The 19,322-nt window shown below is 43.7% G+C and overlaps 1 long non-coding RNA gene across 2 annotated transcripts in view; it reads right to left on the bottom strand.

Moving 5' to 3' along the window:
* LOC310835229 overlaps window positions 1-18,035 on the bottom strand; it is a 47,701-nt gene extending 29,666 nt beyond the window's left edge. The window contains exons 1-2 of one of the 2 annotated variants that reach the window (XR_014559435.1): window positions 17,927-18,035; window positions 4,397-4,543 (exon numbers count right to left, since the gene is read on the bottom strand). This is a non-coding gene — a long non-coding RNA (uncharacterized lncRNA). Of the gene's footprint in view, window positions 1-4,396; window positions 4,544-5,979; window positions 6,048-17,926 lie in introns of those variants that run through there. The other variant, XR_014559436.1, reaches the window with a different exon arrangement.
* Between the last annotated feature and the right edge of the window lie 1,287 nt (window positions 18,036-19,322).

The following is a 19,322-nucleotide window of genomic DNA, read 5'->3' as shown; positions in this document are numbered from 1 at the left end:
GGGGACATGAGACACTTATATCCGATTATCTTCCATCGCTTTCTGGGTCATTTGCTAATGGTGCCTGACAAACTTCCATTCAACATTATGCACCACAACCAAATATCTCTACCTAACTAAAAGCGTGCCAAAATTACATGTGCGAAGTGTGTGTGCATTAATTATCTGTCGTGGTGGGGGGAAGCAGGTGCTAGCCAAGAGGCCAAATACCTATCCAAATAATAAATTATTATTATTATTATTATTATTATTATTATTATTATTATTAATACCCCGCCCATCTGGCTGAGTTTCCCCAGTCACTCTGGGCGGCTCCCAATCGAGTGTTAAAAACAATACAGCATTAAATATTAAAAACTTCCCTAAACAGGACTGCCTTCAGGTGTCTTTTAAAGATAAGATAGCTGCTTATTTCCTTGACATCTGATGGGAGGGTGTTCCATAGGGCGGGAGCCACTACCAAAAAGGCCCTCTGCCTGTTTCCCTGTAACCTCTCTTCTTGCAATGAGAGAACCGCCAGAAGGCCCTTGGCACTGGATCTCAGTGTCTGGGCTGAATTATGGGGATAAAGACGCTCCTTCAGGTATACAGGACCGAGGCCGTTTAGGGCCTTAAAGGTCAGCACCAACACTTTGAATTGTGCTCGGAAATGTACTGGGAGCCAATGTAGATTTCTCAGGACCGGTGTTATGTGGTCCTGACAGCCACAAAGGTGCTGTCCTTAAACATTTCCGGCCACAGAAGCTCTTGTCTCCCTCCACCTATCTTGCCAGGTAAAGCCTTGCCACTGGTTAACCAGGACAGAACTAGTCTGTCGTCAAACTACAAATCAGCCCCATGTACAGCCCCTCTTGCTGGTGACGAAACGGTTATTGAAGGCTCTCCATCTCTAGCATTGCAGTTGGAAATGTCACAGTTCCAGATGGCACAGCCTCCTGGAAGGGCGGGGGGCGGATGGAGGCTCTCTGCAAATACTCTTCAAGAGTAGCTTCCATTTCACTTCCAGCCTATTGCTAATTTTATTTAGTCACTGATGCAGGCTATTGATTTCAAGGCAGATTTAAACGTCTAACCAAGCCACGGGGGAATAGCGGCATGTATTTAAATTCCATATGTTGATTAAAGCTGTCAAGGGTCACAGATGCAATTATATATGCAAAGCTGAATGCAGTCTATTCCCCGTGTCCTGAAAGGCAGTGATTAAGGAAATGGAGCAAAGCTAAATCCAGAAGCCGAAAAGATTGCGGAAAGGGGGAGATGGGTTCCTCCTGCGAAGAAACTTACATGCGTTTATGTTAGAGGTCCATGGATATTGCCCATGTTAAAGGGTATGTGGTGTAGTGGTTAAGAGCGGTAGTCTCGTAATCTGGGGAACCGGGTTCGCATCTCCGCTCCTCCACCTGCAGCTGCTGGGTGACCTTGGGCCAGTCACACTTCTTTGAAGTCTCTCAGCCCCACTCACCTCACAGAGTGTTTGTTGTGGGGGAGGAAGGGAAAGGAGAATGTTAGCCGCTTTGAGACTCCTTAGGGTAGTGATAAAGTGGGATATCAAATCCAAACTCCTCCTCCTCCTCTTCTTCTATGGCAATCCACTGGGTAAGCCATGGACCATTTACCCATCCTAAGAAAGTGAGGGGCAAACCCTATGTTGGACTATAGCCACCAGTTATATTCAGGGCCGGATTTAGGTTTGTTGAGGCCCTAAACCACTGAAGGTAATGGGACCATTTATATGTCCAGCTGTCCTTTGTCAACAACAATTTGTCGCTGGTTTTTTTGTGTTGAATATACAGTGGTACCTCGGGTTAAGAACTTAATTCGTTCTGAAGGTCCGTACTTAACCTGAAAATATTCTTAACCTGAAGCACCACTTTAGCTAATGGGGCCTCCTGCTGCCGCCATGCCGCCAGAGCCCAATTTCTGTTCTCATCCTGAAGCAAAGTTCTTAACCCGGGGTAAAATTTCTGGGTTAGCGGAGTCTGTAGCCTGAAGTGTATGTAACCTGAAGCATATGTAACCCGAGGTACCACTGTATGCTATATGGTAATTTATGTACCTAATTGGTATCTAAAGCCATTTGTACATAACAAAATGTGTATTTTATCAAAGCACAGTCATACCTCAGGTTACAGACACTTCAGATTGTGGTTTTTTTTAGATTAAAGGTAAAGGTAAAGGGACCCCTGACCATTAGGTCCAATCATGACCGACTCTGGGGCATCTCGCTTTATTGGCCGAGGGAGCCGGCGTACAGCTTCCAGGTCATGTGGCCAGCATGACTAAGCCGCTTCTGGCGAGCCAGAGCAGCGCACGGAAACGCCGTTCACCTTCCTGCCAGAGCGGTACCTATTTATCTACTTGCACCTTGACGTGCTTTCGAACTGCTAGGTTGGCAGGAGCAGGGACCGAGCAACGGGACCTCACCCCGTCGCGGGGATTTGAACCGCCGACCTTCTGATCGGCAAGTCCTAGGCTCTGTGGTTTAACCCACAGCGCCACCCACATCCTTTTTTAGATTACAGACCGCCAAAACCTGGAAGTATCAGAACAGGTTACTTCCAGGTTTTGGCGGTTGCGCATGCACAGACGTGCTAAATCGCACTTTGCACATGCACAGACATGCCACTGTAGGTTGTGAACGTGCATCCCACACAGATCACGTTCACAACCCAAGCATCCACTGTAATTGTTGAACTTATCTTACGTTTTGGAAATGTACATCCAGGTTTTTTCCCCTTTAATTTTTTTGGGGCCCCTCAAGAGAGTGGGGCCCTAAACTATAGCTTGTTTGGCTTATATGTAAATCCAACACTGGTTGTATTAACAGTCACACATTATGCCAAGTTGCAAAGTGCCCTTGGGAGGGGGAAGTGATTTGTTCCAGGTTCCTTTACCCTGACCCTCCCACAAAGCTACTTCCACCCAGATCCAGCACTGACTAGCAGGGATCAAAATGGATGGTGGGAGAATTTGAGAGGAAAGGCAGACAGCAGGGATAGGATTAAGTAACCACTTTCCTTCTTCTGCACATGCATGCACTCCTGAGAGCACTTTGCAGCAGAGATGGGCAACGTCGCGATTAGGTCATTTTAGACTTTGAACCTAATGGTGAGGAGGGGCTGGCGGGTGAGCACTTTGCGGCCGATATTTGTTTATTTATTTACCTAGCAAAATTGATATGTTTACTTTAGTCATCGGAAGACCTCTAAGCAGCGTACAAAGGACACTGCTTAAAATAGTCATTTAAAAGAAAACCCTTATAAAAACAAAAAAATTAAGAACAAGTTAGCATGAAATTTAAAATATGAATATGGCCAGCAATGTCAAACAATTATAAATAAAATATAAACAGGAATCAGCAATTTTAAACAATTAAAAATAAAATTACTTACTAAGATTGCATGCCTGGGCAGGCTTGCTGAAGCAAAAAAGGAAAGGGGGGGGAGGTGTTAGCAGGCACCAAAAACAATACAGTGAAGACCTTTCTGGGAAATGATATATAATGAGCTAAAGAAAATGTTTAAAAATACATTTGCTAAAAAAAAACCCCAGAAGTCTTTTTACTAGGTATTCTGGGTGAAGAGTTTCCAAGAGAAGATAAAAGACTTCTTATGTATGCAACAATGGCAGTGAGAATGCTTCTAGCCCAGAGATGGAAGGAAGGAGAAATACCCACAAAAGAAGAATGCCAGATGAAATTGATGGAACATGCGGAAATGGTGAAAGTGACAGGGAAGATCCAAAACCAGGAAGATCAAGTGTTTTCTAAAGACTGGAGTAAATTTGTAATTTACTTAAAAGACCACTGTGAACAGTTAAAAATCTTTGGCGGGGATGTAAAGACACTTGTAACGTGGAATTGTTTTAATGGTAATTATGGTTATATAATAGATAGATAAAGGTAAAAGATGCAGTAAATTTAATCTTAAAGATGGAACCCATGGAGGGCCAGAAGGTGGTCTAAGAGTTCGAAAGAACTCTGCATTTTAATGTTTGAAATTGCTGTGTTTTATAGGTATTAAAACTTTTCAAAAATTAATTAAAACATTATAATAAAAAAACCAATACAGTGAACACATTTTAACTGCCGATATCAAAACTTCACCGACTTTTTGGCTTCTTAGAATATTTGAGCAACAGCAGGTATGTATGAAACAGCTAGTAGACTATACAGATGACACTCAGGCAGTGCTGCTGACCCAAACCTGGGTGGCAGAACTGGGTCTGTAGGAAAGAGTAACCTTCACAGTACTGCCATAAAACGGAAAGCCAGTATTTGCAAAGTCCAACACACCCTGCCTACTGCAATTTGCCAATTTGCCTTCAGCATGTCTGACCCACAAAAACCACAACACAGATGGAACAGAACGCTGGGCTCTGCCAGTTTCACACTCACCTTCAAGCAGACTCAAGAAGGGTGTCAAATGCAGACTCAGAGGGGTGTCAGAGGTCCAGCAGTAGGAGATGCGGCTGAACAGCTGCGCTCCTTCAGACTTCAGGCGGAAAACTGCATGTTGTTGGAAAACTCTCTGCATGTCAAAAGCTAGCAGAGGACAAGAGAAAGACAAACCTATTTCCAGTGCAACTATAGGAATGAGCAGTACTGAACGTTTAAAGTAAAGGTAAAGGGACCCCTGACAATTAGGTCCAGTCCTCTGCCATCTCGCTTTATTGGCTAAGGGAGCCAGCGTACAGCTTCCGGGTCATGTGGCCAGCATGACTAAGCCGCTTCTGGCGAACCAGAGCAGAGCACGGAAACACTGTTTACCTTCCCGCCAGAGCAGTACCTATTTATCTACTTACACTTTGATGTGTTTTTGAACTGCTAGGTTGGCAGGAGCAGGGACCAAGCAACGGGAGCTCACCCCGTCGCGGGGATTCAAACTGCTGACCTTCTGATCAGCAAGTCCTAGGCTCTGTGGTTTGTGGTTTAACCCACAGCGCCACCCACGTCCCTTATTGAACCTTTGCCTCAGTTGTGATTACTGTATGTTATTATTTGGCTTTTGAGAAGTGCACAGGTGACAAGCACTACCTGTTAAGCGTTAAGTCATAACTGAGGCCTGGTGTCTGAATGCAGCAAAACGTGGCAGTAGAAATACTGAGGTGGTAGAATGGACTGTGCCAATTTGGACTAGGGTGCTTTTCATTTTAGAATAAATTCATGTTTAGAGTTCTCTGCAAGATTTGTTGTTGTTGTTTAAAAGCCTAGCATGTAAGGGAAAGGGGTTCCAGCAAAGCCCACACCCTGCTATTCTAGTTTTTTACATGTAGTGAGTTTTTATGCAAAAAGCAAACACTACCAAACCGTTCTGTTGTGTACATAAACCAGGCCTGTGTTCCACGCAATTGCTTTCAATGAGATATAGATCATGATGAGTCTTTGCTGTGTTTGTACTTTTATGTCTTTTCCTCTCTTTCTTTGCAACTAAATGCCTCGTTCCACTTAGTCCTTTGGCTCAACTTTAAGCACTGCAACAGTTGGCTGTGTTTAAAAATGTACCAGTCTTCCTATTCATAAAATCAGGGCTTAATCAGTTGTTTCTCAGGGCTTAATTTCTCTTAAGATTCATGTTTGATCTCTAGAAAATCTTTACCCAATCCTAGACAACACGCTTACCTGAGAGAAGCTTTTAGGCAAGACCTTCCAAAGTACGTATGACTTGTCACAGTCTACCGGTCACTGTCTCCTTCAGCGTTAATTAACCCCTCTTCACTTCATTCAGAGGTGGCATTTTCAGCCCTCCACAACTCATTTCTGGTTGTTTTTCAGCTGCTTCCTGTGGTTTCACAGGACTATTTCTCCTGTGAACACAGCAGAACCAGGCAACTAAATTGCATCCAATCATTACTGATTGGCTCAACCTGAACTGCCTCAAGTCATTCAACCTGAGCAATCACTCCTGTGATAACACTTTTAATGGAATCTGTAATTTTGACATAAAAACACAGCATTTCTCGTTTCATAAGCTCACTTACCCATGGTTTAATAGTGTGTGTATTAAAACTTCATTGATCCAGATCACCCATATCGGAATCTTTTTTTTATAAGCTATGAGTGTTTTGTGTCTTCACTTACATGGATTTTTATATGCCTTATTTTCCCTTTCTGTTTCTGAACCACACAACACACACCATGAGAGCAAGCCTTGGGCTCAAGTGTGCCTCTGACCTGTCCTTCTTAACACAGAGACAATTAAATTATTAAATTCTGTGCTTACCATGTTTTATTTGTAAACACAATCTTTCTAACACACAACAGATACACTCAGTCCATGGAGGGGATCACCATTAACAAGCCCCCTCAAAGATCCACAGAGGCCTGGGGGTCACTTCCAAATTTTGGGGCTCCTGGTCATGATAAATATTTAAAAATGACAACACATAAAACGCAAAATAAGGCACCATAAAGGGGGTGGGGCATAAGGCAGCTGTCACTAGTTGTGGTTTGTTTATATCAGGTGTGGAGAACCTTTGGCTCTCCAAATGTTGATGAACTACAGTACCCATCAGCCTCAGTAGGCAAGCTCAATGGTCAGGAATGATGGAAGTTGTAGTTCAGCTACACAGAGGGTCCAAGGATCCTCACACCTGGTTTATATAATCTGCTGATCTGAAAGGACACAGTCATCATAGTCTGCTGTTGTGCCATCAGAATTGATATATTTTTATATCAATTTAGACCTGAAGGAGCGTCTCCACCCCCATCATTCAGCCCAGACACTGAGGTCCGCTTCCGAGGGCCTTCTGCTGGTTCCCTCACTGTGAGAAGTGAAGTTACAGGAAACCAGGCAAAGGGCCTTCTCAGTAGTAGTGCCCTCCTTGTGGAACGCCCACCCATCAGATGTCAAAGTAATAAACAACTATCTGACTTTTAGAAGACATCTGAAGGCAGCCCTGTTTCGGGAAGTTTTTAATGTTAGATGTTTTATCGTGTTTTTAATATTCTGTTGGGAGTTGCCCAGAGTGGCTGGGGAAACCTAGCCAGATGGGCGGGGTATAAATAATTTTATTATTATTACTTACTTACTTACAATATTCTTTATGGCAAAACCTACATCATTTACCAAAAATCTGTGCCTGTCATCACACATCTTATTTGCAGCTCTAAGCTAAGAGTGTATGTCACATTTTGATCCACTGACCATAAGAATAAGTTATTAAATGCAAAACCATTAACAGGTGTCTAAATCTGAGGCCCACTTTGAACATAATGTGCAGGCCACATCCCCACCACCAGGGGACCCCTGTAATTGGCCCTGAGCACAGAGCTCTCTGCAGAAGAGATGCTCAAGTGTTGAATAATTTCTGAGTGAGAAGCAAGGGCTCAAAGCCCACTCCGAATTTTGTTCACATTCGGCATTGATGCTTGTAGCAAGGGGGGCTGGTAGACGTGCTAATGCACAGATGTCAAGGAGCAAAGGGAGCCAGCACATGTGGTGTTTGGGGAGGGGCCATGTAGCACAGCTCCATTCCCTGCTGATTCAACAATTCAAGCATTGCTTCTCAAGAAGGCTGCAATGTCAGGGAAATCCTAGCTACAGATCGTGACGACATCTATTCATCTAAGTGGTGAAGAGGATTCTACAACTCTTCTGCATACCCAGTTAGAAACCTTGGCATACCCTACAACATTTCTCAAATGAAAATAGAGGTGCCCTGTTTTGTTTTGTTTTTATTATTATTATTATTATTATTATTATTATTATTATTCTCGATAGTGGCACCCGCCCTGTGGAACGCCCTCCCACCAGATGTCAAAGAGAACAACAACTACCAGACTTTTAGAAGACATCTGAAGGCAGCCCTGTTTAGGGAAGCTTTTAATGTTTGATACATTACTGTATTTTAATATTTTGTTGGAAGCCACCCAGAGTGGCTGGGGAAGCCCAGCCAGATGGGCGGGGTATAAATAAATTATTATTATTTTATTATTATTATTATTTATTAATCCCCCGCCCATCTGACTGGGTTGCCCAACCCACTCTGTAGGGCTTTCAACATATATAAAAACATAATAAAACATTTTTTTAAAAAAAATCCTCTATAGGGCTGCCTTCAGATGTCTTCTAAAGCAGTGTTTCCCAACCTTGTGCCTCCAGCTGTTTTTGGACTACAATTCCCATCATCCCTTGCCACTGCTCTTGCTAGTCAGGGATGATGGGAATTGTAGTCCAAAAACAGCTGGAGACCAAAGGTTGGGAAACACTGTTCTAAAGGTTGCATAGTTACTTGCCACCTTGGCTCGAGGGTTGCATAACTCCATACCCTCCAACATTTCTCCCGATGAAAATAGGGACGACCTAAGATAAAGGGAAGCGGGTGGCGCTGTGGGTAAAACCTCAGCGCCTAGACCTTGCCGATCGCATGGTCAGCGGTTCGAATCCCCGCGGCGGGGTGAGCTCCTGTCTTTCGGTCCCAGCTCCTGCCCACCTAGCAGTTCGAAAGCACCTCTAAGTGCAAGTAGATAAATAGGTACCGCTTTATAGCGGGAAGGTAAACGGCGTTTCCGTGTGCTGCACTGGTGCTGGCTCGCCAGAGCAGCTTCGTCACGCTGGCCACGTGACCCGGAAGTGTCTCCGGACAGCGCTGGTCCCTGGCCTCTTAAGTGAGATGAGCGCACAACCCTAGAGTTGGACATGACTGGCCCGTACGGGCAGGGTTACCTTTACCTTTAAGAAAAAGCAGGACATTCCAGAATCAAATCAGAAACCGGGACGACTTCTGTAAATCTGGAACTGTTCCTGAAAAATAGGGACACTTTGAGGGTCTGCAATGGGAGGAGTGTTACAGCTAACCAGGTGCTTATGTAATAATGAATTCTTGCCGTTTCTTCTGATTCAGGTTTGGGGCAGATGTGCAATAAAATTATTCCGAGCAACTGGAGGGAGAAACAGATGATCTACCTGGCACATGACTGCATGAGCACTACGATAAGTGACCTTCCGGGTGGATAGAACTGGACGTTCCAGAGTGAGAGAGCTCCACTCCATCATAACTGGCCTCCTGGTAAGGGATCGTTGTACACAGCCGCCCAAGACAGCAGCAGAATGGCATGCGTGCTGAGAGAAATATGCAGTGCTCAGCACCTACAAAGCTTCACATCTGCAGCAAAAAGAGCTGCATGGCTCTCCGAGATTGAAGCTAGCTGCGGCAAAAAAAAAAAGATGGACAGTCCTCCTGCCAACTGCTAAAAGCTTTTCTCCAGCAGTAACAGACTGCCAAGCACTATCCTTCTGGGATATGGCTAAGTCATGTCAGGGTCAACTGCTCTGACAAATTACTGGAATTCTGTCAAGGTACGGAAACTCAGTACTTCTCCCTCCTCCCCTCAGCCCACTTGCGCTACAAGAATCCCCCAGGCTAAACAGTGGCTGCTCTGCTGAATGAATGAATGAATGAATGAATGAATGAATGAACTAATCTAGGAGTTAACATCAGGAGTATGAATGTGTGCGCTGCCGTCAGTGGTACTGGATTACAACTACATCCAATAAAGAGGTGGCCTGCAGCGCAATCTGGGTTTGTTTGTGTAGAAGGAAAACCTAGGGAGTTCCGTGGCGCTAAACTCCCCCTAGTAAGTAAGGGCACATCCTTAAGACCTTAGCTTTCACAGCGGTTTTTCAAGCACACAATATCTATATTTTTTCCAATAGCACAAACCTATACGTGTCTACCCAGGAGTAAAACCCATTGAGTTCAGTGGGGTTTTCTTCCTAGGTAAATAGTAAAATCATAATATTAAAACAATAAAAACGTAATAAAAATCATAATAATAGACAGCATAATAATGGAATAATCATAATAACAGTCCCCGTCCCCCCAACCAGCTTTAACAGGCCATAGATTATTTAATGGCTAAAGACCTGTATCCCATATAAATAAACAGTAGTAAAAATGCCCTGGACCCTTTTAGAGTCTAGGTCAGGCATAGGCAAACTCGGCCCTCTGGATGTTTTGGGACTACAACTCCCATCATCCCTAGCTAACAGGGCCAGTGGTCAGGGATGATGGGAGTTGTAGTCCCAAAACATCCAGAGGGCTGAGTTTGCCTATGCCTGGTCTAGTTCTGAATTAGAGATGGAATTAGAGATTAGAAGTTCTGAATTAGAGATGGAATTTCCCCCATATACACACTTTCATATGAGGATGCATTCAGTCATGCAATTCCCCGCCAACCAGTGTAGATCCAGTCTTGTCAGGTTTCAGGAGGAGGTAGAAATATCACTTTGGAAGGTACATGGTCATAGCTTGTATTGCACAGGTTAATAATGGCTGATACAGAATTTCAGCTCAGCAAGGAGAAAAACAAATTGGTACTACTCTACACTTCCCCATGGTAAAGATGTGGTGGTTGCTTTCACACCCCTTGCCAGACCATCAGTGACTCCTTAAACTGCATTCAGGTATGTAGTATAACCAGAATCTATTAATTGTTTCTTTCTCTCAATTTTCCTGAAGCTTCTAACATCACATAGGCCCGTGTAAAGAATCGCTTCCTGAAACAATTCTCACATCACCAGTGAATTAGAGCCTTGAAATTTAACACTTTATTGCTCTTTCATTATTTTAAGTACTGGGGAGAAGGGGAGGGAATTCTGCACTGAAGACATGACCTGCCCACCAAACATTATTCAAAGATCAATGTGATTTTTTTATTGGACTGCCATTGCAACTGCTTGAATGGCCTTACATGTTCATTACAGAAGGAACAATTCTTCAAAAATTATATTGGTTTCTTCTATTGACTGGTCGTCTGGATAGCATTTCTTCAATTTGGAAGCATAAAGGTCACCTAGAATTACAGATATATTTTAGACGAGGAAAGTACCTGTAAAAATATTTATCCGAAAGCCAATTGTAATCAACCCCAGTGACTTGTTTGCGCTAATCCAGATTTTTCATTTGTGTGCTAGTGAAAGCGCTCTGTGCACACAATACAGGCCAGGGAATGTGTATGCAATGACAATTCTCTATATAACCTGCACAACTGAGCCAAAAAAACTATAGCTCTGCAAAGAAGGCTAGGGAGGGGCATAGGGTCCACCTCTCCAAACACTTTCCTGAATATGGGGAAGGGCACACAGCTAGCAATGTCAGAGGATTCCCAAGGAAATGGGAGCAGAAATTGCCAAGGTTTGCTTCTTTACCAAACGCTCGGAAAGGAAATCAATCCAGCGAATACAATCCATATTCACTGTTGCTGCTGTTTTCAATCCATAAATAATATGGATTGAATTTGCACTGCATTTCCTTTGCAGTTAAATGAATGGTGTGGAATAACATGAGAACCATGTAAGTAATTATGTAGAATTGTGCCACACCAGGCAGCAAGTCAAGTAACATAGCTTTTGTCAGAAGCCAAGCTGCAGTGGAATGGAAACAGCGCTGCATGCAACAGCTATTACACAGAACAGAAATCAGTACCTTTTATGCCTACATTAAATGAACTCCCCGTCCTAAGTAGCCCAGTCTTTTTTTCAATTTTGGTCACAGTGGCCACCGTTTCCCTGTCTTTCCTGTTGGGATTGCATGTTGGGAAACATGCATGCCATTGCATGTTTCATTAAGGGTCAAAGATATTTTGGAGTTTGTAACTAGAATGAAGATTCCCAGCAAAGATCAGAGGATAGTTTTCTGATACATTCAAGATTAAACTGCAAAAAGCAGCACAATGTAAGAACATTTATTCTGGTTATTTTTTATACTACCCAATAACCAGAAACAGAGCTACGTATGAAGAATGGTCATACATGATCTGTGAAAGAACGAGAAGAGTTGCGTTCTGTTTAGAGGCTGTTATCCTAATTGCTCTTATGATTAACTGCTAAACTGTTTTGATTTTTCCCCCCTTAGAAACATATTGCTTAGAAAAATCTTAAATTGTTGGTGATTAAACCTTGATGGCTTGTGGCCGAGATGACCGGCAGAATCCGAGACCTGGGAGAGGAGATGGTAGAAGAAGATTGGAAGAAATTTAAGACCTACCTACAGAAACATTGCAAATTGTATGAATGTTAAGAAGGATGCTAGATTATAAATAACTTGGCACCATTAAGTTAGGTGAAGTGATATATGAAGATAAGTTAAATTTAAGAAAAGACAAATTTTGGATAACTATTAGGCTAAATTTAAATTTAAATTTAAGGTTTGAATAAATGATATCGAAAATTTGAGACACAACGTTGGAAATTTAGATAATAAGAATGGAAATAAGGTGATAAATTGCTGGTTAGATATTTATAAATTAGGAACGCAGGAGCGGGAGATGCGAGGGAGTCCAAAGAAGTTAAGAAAATATGTCATGATATGTGTTATCTTATTTCTTTATTTGTATTGTAATTTATAAAAAAAAAACCTTCAATAAATATTTATTAAAAAAAACAAAAAAAAAACCTTGATGGCTTGATTTCCATACCATGCATAACTGCCTTAACCAGATTTATCCCCTCACAGAGCTACAATTGTCAGCACCCATAACAAACGGCAGTTCCCAGGATCCTTTGGGGAGTGCTTTAAATATATAGTGAGTACATGGCTGAAAAGGGACGTGGGTGGCACTGTGGCTTAAACCACAGAGCCTAGGACTTGCTGATCAGAAGGTTGGCAGTTTGAATCCCCGCGACGGGGTGAGCTCCCTTTGCTCGGTCCCTGCTCCTGCCAACCTCTCTCTTCAGGACAGCATGTCTTTTTAATGTGTTTTGAGTGGAAACTGTGAAATACAAGTTTTATGTATTAATACACACAGCATCCCTCCTGCCAATCACATGCCTTATAAATGGCAACAGGCATAAAAAGCAAACCTGTGATGAAAAGTTATGATCAGGATACTGAGTTTCACGGGGAGCCGTTTTCAAGGCCTTAAGTTTGCCTCCATCTGTTTAAACGCTCCATAAATCTCACCAAGTGCACAGATGTACCCACTGAAGCAATAATTATGTGTGTGAGGTTTGATCCTCGGCTGGTAGAAGCAGAAGTTAACCAATTTACCTCAACTATAGAGTCAGCCTTGTCCTGGGAAATAAACAATACACCATATCATGATAAAAAAATGCACGGTACAGTGAGAAGATGACCTAGAGCGAAATAAGGTGCTTCCAGATTGTCATATTCAGTGCTTTTTTATTTGGGGGGGCACAGGGGTACCTATACCCCTAAACATTTTGTGAATCTTTGTACTTTGGTCCATATACTGTATTTATTTCCCCCTATTTGAACTATGGGATGCGGGTGGTGCTGTGGGTTAAACCACAGAGCCTAGGACTTGCCGATCAGAAGGTCAGCGGTTCAAATCCCTACGACGGGGTGAGCTCCCGTTGCTTAGTCCCTCCTCCTGCCAACCTAGCAGTTCGAAAGCACGTCAAAGTGCAAGTAGATAAATAGGTACTACTCCGGCAGGAAGGTAAACAGCATTTCCGTGTGCTGCTCTGGTTCGCCAGAAGAGGCTTAGTCATGCTGGCCACATCACCCAGAAGCTGTACGCCGGCTCCCTCGGCCAATAAAGCGAGATGAGCGCCGCAACCCCAGAGTCGGCCACGACTGGACCTAATGGTCAGGGGTCCCTTTACCTTTACATGGCTGAAAGCTGGGATTAGTGTGCATGTGTCTGCTTTCAAACAGTTTTGGGGATTGGGATTTATGAGTCTATTGGGGGTCTTGCTCAAAGCTCTGCACATAGCCCTAAAAATATCGACCTGTCAACCCCCTAATTGTAGGTTTATAAATGTGGCCTCTACCACAAGGCAATATAAATCTATAGAACAATTTCATTTATATGAATTAACTGGGCTGACATCCAAAACATTACGAAAAGTGGAATTATTGGGAAATGAGACATTGCTTCTCTATAGTACAATCCAGCAAGGCTAAGCAGTTTTAGGTCCCATTTAATTTAGAGTTAAGCAGGTGCATGGCTAAGGAATTCTACACTAATATTGTAGTACAAGGAAGAGACGCTGGCACTAAATGGATGCAATGGCTGCCATGTTTTATACTCGCCTAAGAAGGGAAACCCATGGCTAGGAAATTATCAGAGTGACAGGGAAAACAGCATGCTCACTGTCTCCTCCACAATCAGCAATGTCCAAGCATGGGCAATAAGAGAGCCAATCTGGCCAGTCCAAGCCTCTCAAACCCCCAAACCTCCAACACAGAAAGAAACCAGACTACCAGGTGGCTGCCACAGGTACAACCAGGTAGGACTGGGAGAGACTCCTGCCTTGAAATTCTGGAGAGCCCCTACCAGCCAGTTTAGACAATGCTGAGCAAGATGGTCCAATGGTCTCATTTGGAATAAGGAAGCTTCCTACAAGGTGTGACCGGAAAGTTTGGTGAATGGTCACAAAAAATCGGACGGCGAGAAATATTTGAAGATACACACCTTACAGGCCTTCAAAGTAGGCCCCCTCTGATACAATGCACCGTTGACAAGGTTCGTAGAAATGTTGGAAACTTCTGGAGAAGTACTCTTTTCGTACTGCTTTCAGTTACTTCGTCACAGCAGCCTGGACGTGTGAAATGTTGGGAAATCTGTGCCCTTCCAGTGCAGATTTCAGTTTTGGAAAAAGAAAGAAATCTGCTGGGGCCAGATCGGGAGAATATGGAGGGTGGGACACAACTCAGTAACCTCAGTAATGATTTCACACAGAATATGCAATTCCTCCGCCATCATTCGGACAGACAAACGCTGATCCCACATCAATAACTCACAAACTTTGTCAACATTTGTCACTGTTCTGCTCGTTGGTGGTCTGCCAGATTGAGGGTCATCTTCGATGGTTTGCCGCCCTTCACAGAAACACTTAAACTACTCATACACCGCTTCATCTCCGTACAGAACTGTGAGCCTTTCATGGGTTTCTGACGCTGATTGTATATTCGAATATTTCTCACTGTCCAATTTCTGTGACCGTTCACCGAACTTTCCAGTCACACCTTTTATATTCCTAGCTCTCTGGAAAGTTCTACGATCCCCTTGTAGCTGCCTTTCCTCTAGTGGAGGAAATGCATCCAGCTGCACGGCACCAACAACCAGTGCCGGATTTACATATAAGCTAAACAAGCTATAGCTTAGGGTCCCCACTCTCTTGGGGGCCCCCAAAAAAATTAAAGGGGGAAAACTGAGTGTACATTTCCAAATGTAAGATAAAAAGCAAATAAAAACTTACATACAGCAACAGTGTTTTGTGTTGTGTAGGCTCCTATGATGTAAGTAATGGACCCCACCTGCTAGCCCGCTCCCTAAAATATCACTGGTTTGCTCATTTCTATATATAGGGTGCCTACATTCTGCATGGACAGGCTGCATGGCAACTTGTGCAAATGGTTTTAGATACCATTTCACTGAAGCCATGGAGCCTGCATTCGCTCCATAAGATGCACACACATTTCCCCTTACTTTTTAGGAGGGGAAAAGTGCATCTTACAGAGCGAAAAATACGGTATTTTGTTATGTGCAAATGGCTTTAGATGCCTATTAGGTCCATAAATTACCATATAGCATATATTCAACCCAAAAAAACCAGCGACAATTTGTTGTTGACAAAGGACAGCTGGACTTATAAAGGGCCCCATTACCTTCAGTAGCTTAGGGCCTCATCAAACCTAAATCCGGCCTTGCCAACAACCAAAGAGACCTTATGCGATGTGCCCAAACTAAAGCCCGGACCTAAAGCACAACCACTGGCCCAGAATCAACACTTCAAAAACGCACAAGGGATTTTTGCTCTATTCACTTCATCTGAAGTTTTCAGAGAACTTAATAGCACATTTTGCCATGTCATTAATTCTGGATCCCACAATGTCTTGTTTGCCTGTCTGTTTACCGTTACTAGGTATTGGGCTGTTGAAGTCAGTCCCTTTCGCATGGACCCCTTCCCATTTGCTGCTCCATCCATCAACTATTCCCTCGACTGCTTCTTTAATTTCAGGCAAATAATTATTTTATCATTTTGTGATGATTTGTGCCATCTGCTAGCCCAGACACTTCAGTAATCCAATCTTGGTGACATTGTTTCTTAGTATTTGTGCCTGCTTTGCTTTTGTGTGTGTGTGTGTGTGTGTGTGTGTGTGTGTAGGGGCTTTAACTATAAATTCAGAGACCAACTCCACCTTCAGCCATACCAGTGTTTTCGAAACAATTATCTGGCATGCATTTTCAACACCTCTATCCAAGAAAAAGAGGGCTGCATTTTTATGTGTCGGTAATTTACACACTGTGAACAACAGATGTCCTAAATTTAGCAGCGAGGGAAGTGTTTCTGAAACTATCAATACCTGAGGCAGAGGGTTCCCCCTCTTCACTGCCTCGCAGGATATATTCAGGAGACGAAAAGGCTCAGGACAAACCCTTACGCAAATCAGAGTCCCTAGGACAGTTGAATGGCACCTCCTTCTGGCAAATCCTGCAGCCAAGCTGGTGCCAAACATATTGCTCTGCTTTCCTTTGGACCACATCAGCGAAGCCGAAAGAGGGGTCTTGTTTTCTGGGCAGCCCAAGATCTCCATATTTACTGCCCTGGCTTGTGCCCCGGGGAGGTCACTGCTAATACAGCAGTTTTACTTCACCCCTGGAAGTGCACTCCATTCTCTCTTGAGGCAGACGGATGCCAACAACATGGCTGGATCATGCCCACACGTTGATTCCAGCCCAGGTTAATACATTTTGATGCTTAGCAGAAGCCCGAGTTTATTCAATGCTCAGTTTTCCCGCTGATAGAAAGTATATAGCAGTATATAATACAACACTGTGACATGTGTCCAGGGATGACAGTTTATGGCACTTTGTGGAATAAACTGTAAAAATCCTGGGAAGCCATCAGTTGTGTTTTGCTGGACAATTTATGCCGGGATGCTGGGAAAATGAAAGCAGCATTGTTAAATAGTAACTGCCCCCCCCCACCTCCCATGAGAAATAGCAGTTGGGGGGGGCGAGGAAACAATCCAACACATTTCACCACAGCACTCCTTATTCTCCTATTTCAACGAAGGTGCCAAAAGTTACAGTCCAATGTATTTTATTTTTTTTTACCCGTGAATGTGAATGGGCCCGAATAACTGAAGAAACCATGGAGACAAGGCATGCTCAGGATATGGGGCAATCCATAAGAACTGCCAGAGTTTTACCCCCATCAAAGCTGCTATGTCTTTTTAGCAGCTGGGTGACAAACCAATATTTGGGCTTTTCTCCTCGCAGAGGCCCTGTGAGGTAAGTTAGGCTGAGGGACAATCATTGCACCAAGACCACTCAGTGAATTTGACTGACCTAAAAGAGATGGGGGGGAGATAAGATACAGGGAAAGAGGAATGGATAAATGTGTCAATTTCAGTTTATTACTTTTCCAGTCTTAAATTTATCCTGAAACAATTAGTGACTTTTTTTTTTAAAGGTAAAGGTAAAGGTACCCCTGCCCGTACAGGCCAGTCTTGACAGACTCTGGGGTTGTGCGCCCATCTCACTTAAGAGGCCAGGGGCCAGCGCTGTCTGGAGACACTTCCGGGTCACGTGGCCAGCGTGAAAAAGCTGCATCTGGCGAGCCAGAGCTGCACACGGAAACACCGTTTACCTTCCCGCTGGTAAGCGGTCCCTATTTATCTACTTGCACCCAGAGGTGCTTTCGAACTGCTAGGTTGGCAGGCGCTGGGACCGAGCAGCAGGAGCGCACCCCGCCGCAGGGATTCGAACCGCCGACCTTTCAATCGGCAAGTCCTAGGCGCTGAGGCTTTAACCCACAGCGCCACCTGCGTCCCGACTTTTTTTTTAAGGCTCATTAAATGTTGTCAGCATTTTAGTGTGAATTTCTCCCAAGGTATTTTTGCTATGGAGTTTCGACTAATATACTGTACAAGCAGGTCCTGCTACCTGCCCACTCATTATCACCCGCAAATTCACTTATGCAAACATAAAGAATTATGTCCCAAACCTCACTATACACTCTGCAGATTCAAATAATATCCAGACAGCTGCAGCTTGGCCACTTCTTTCCTTGTTCCTACTTTGCTGGTCAGCAGCAGCTATTTTGGGGCAGAAAACTTGGAAAGAGAGAACAGGGAGAGAGATTGGACAAATCAGAGAGCAGGAGAGAACAGACAAATCATGTTTTTCCTTTGTCTCTTTTTTGCTCATTAGCCACAGCAATTTTAGGAAGAAACCATTTCAGGAGTGGGGAGAGATCACTTATTCTTGATGGAATCAACTGAAATCTTGGGCTCGTTAGGCAAATGGGGCCCGTGTGTATACATTTTTGCAACTACCTTCCCCTTACATTTTTGTAAGTTATTTTCAGTAATATATGATGTTTTGTGCACTCTTTACCACAGTATATGTACGTTTTTGTCTGCATTACTTAGCTGGCAAACTGCACTGCAAATTTTAGAATATTTCAAAGTATGGTTCTCATATTGTTTTGGAAAGTGAGAATTTGGTAGGTTTGCCTTTAAATCTGAACTGAGCTGAATGTCTGCCCCGTCCCCAGTGCCGGATTTATGTATAAGCTAAACAAGCTATAGTTTAGGGCCGCACTCTCTTGCCCCCCCCCCAAATTAAAGGAAAATGAACCATGGATGTACATTTCCAAAATATGATAAAAAACACTATTAATATACTTCTTATTAACTGTATTTCACTATTAATATACTTCTTAATTGTATTTCAGTTCAACAATTACTTTGATAAAATGTACACCGTATTTTTCGCTCTATAAGATGCACCCGACCATAAGACGCACCTAGTTTTAGAGGAGGAGAACAAGAAAAAAAAATCTCTCCCTCTCTGCGCATCGCCCCTTCAGCGAAACGGCAGCAGAAACAAAGCCCCTTCTGTTTCTCAAGCTGTGCAGTGCCTCTCTAGCAAAGCGAAGCCAAGAGAGCAAGAGGGATCAGTGCGCACCGCCCCCTCTTACTCTCCTGGCTTCAGCGAAAACAACGCGAAGCCCCCGGAGCGCAGCGGGAGCTCCATAAGACGCACACACATTTCCCTTTACTTTTTAGGAGGGGAAAAGTGTGTCTTATAGAGCGAGAAAAATACAGTATTTTGTTATATGCAAATGGCTTAAAATACCTTAGGTCCATAAATTACCACATAAAAAGGTAAAGGTACCCCTGCCCGTACGGGCCAGTTGTGTCTGACTCTGGGGTTGTGCGCCCATCTCACTTAAGAGGCTGGGGGCCAGCACTGTCCGGAGACACTTCCGGGTCATGTGGCCAGCGTGACGAAGCTGCTCTGGCGAGCCTGCACCAGCGCAGCACACGGAAACGCCATTTACCTTCCCGCTATAAAGCGGTACCCATTTATCTACTTGCACTTAGGGGTGCTTTCGAACTGC

Source organism: Podarcis gaigeae (genome assembly GCF_964106915.1).
Source record: "Podarcis gaigeae genome assembly, chromosome: 17".
Lineage (NCBI taxonomy): Eukaryota > Metazoa > Chordata > Lepidosauria > Squamata > Lacertidae > Podarcis > Podarcis gaigeae.
This window is presented reverse-complemented; position numbering and strand designations above follow the sequence as displayed.